Source organism: Aplysia californica, unplaced genomic scaffold, assembly GCF_000002075.1.
Source record: "Aplysia californica isolate F4 #8 unplaced genomic scaffold, AplCal3.0 scaffold00444, whole genome shotgun sequence".
NCBI lineage: Eukaryota > Metazoa > Mollusca > Gastropoda > Aplysiida > Aplysiidae > Aplysia > Aplysia californica.
In genome coordinates this window covers 246,327-247,792 of record NW_004797714.1, presented here as the reverse complement: position 1 = coordinate 247,792, position 1,466 = coordinate 246,327, and positions in this window count along the sequence as shown.

The window sequence follows — 1,466 nt, the reverse complement described above, 5'->3', positions numbered from 1 at the left end:
GGGGTGTTGGATTTTTTTGTTGTTCTAGGCAATTTTTTGTTCTTTTTGTGGAATTTGGGTGTGCCTATCGGTTGTTGTGTAGTTTGTGTTTTTGTTGGGGGTTTTCTTTGTCGAAATATTTTTTTCAGCCAGAGAAGGATTAGTGGGTTGTTGGTGGGTGCCCTGGTGTTGTTTGCTTCTTCTTTCCTATCATACATCTATCGTCCTTACCTCCCCTTCTTCTTTTTTCTGGTTTCTACTCTCTTGTAACACCTCTAATCTTCTGGCGCTCATATTATGACCTTATGGAGTTGGGAGCACCGTAAAACCTCTACTAAAACGCAGAGGATTGTTGTGTTGGTTGCCGCCAACGTCCGGGACAAAAACATAATGCGAACAATGACACGAACATGCACGTAGCTGCACACTTGACTGAAACAGCCTTTTTTCTGTTTCATTTTATTTTATTTTTTTTGTGCCGTGTCCCAAATTTTTTCCGATATGTGTAGGTTACGTAAAAATGTGTTGACATTGTGCGAATTGTTATGTTCAAGGAAAATAAGTGGGTGGTTGGAGGGCGCCAGTGGTATGTCCTACTTCTTTACTTTCCCCTCTGTTGTTTCTGTCTGTCTGTCTTACTTTTTCCTAGCACGAAATGACCATTATTGTGTCGATGTCCTTCTCTTTACTCAAACAAACAAACAAACAAAGGAAAACAAAACAAGAAAAACACAACAAGAACAAGCGGAATTAATGTAGTCGGATGATGATGATGATGGTACATATACAGACTTATGCACACTTCCTAGCTATTCCTCTGTTTCTGTCTGTCTTGTTGCCTACCATGAAATGACCGTTATAACCTTTTTTCATTTGTTTAAACTCTATGTATCGCAAGTGCCGGTTAACTCTTGCCAATACTAAAACTAACTCAAACACGCGAGGTGTGGGTGGGTGGTTGGCGGGTGCTCTGGTGTGGTTTGTTCCTTCTTTCCTATAAAAAAAATCTATCGTCTCTATCTCCCCTCCTTCTTTTTTTGTGTTTGTTGTTTCTCTCTTGTAACACCTCTCATCTTCGGCACTTATATGACCTTACTGTGTTGCATGTGCCGTAAAACAGTTACTAAAACAAAAAACACGCGAGACAGTCGCAAGTGCCACGTCCGAAGCAAAGTGTTTTTGTCACCTTGGGATGCGAAGCTTCTGCAGCTACCCCAAACAAGCCGGTTTCTTTTTAAAGTTGAACGAAACCCCACGTAGTTGGGCCAATTAGTCGCTTCCTGTTTACCCCCGTCACTTTCCAAATCGGGCAGAGAGTTAAATTGTGGGTCATACGACACCGGTGATCAGGTGATGTTAGAAGGGACGCAACGCGGTAATAAATAACGGCCCCAGCTTCGATCTGGAGACGACTGATCAGATGCTTCACGGCTGCAGCTGTGTCTGCGCTGGACTTGAAGCTAAAAGATTATTTCTGCACACACACC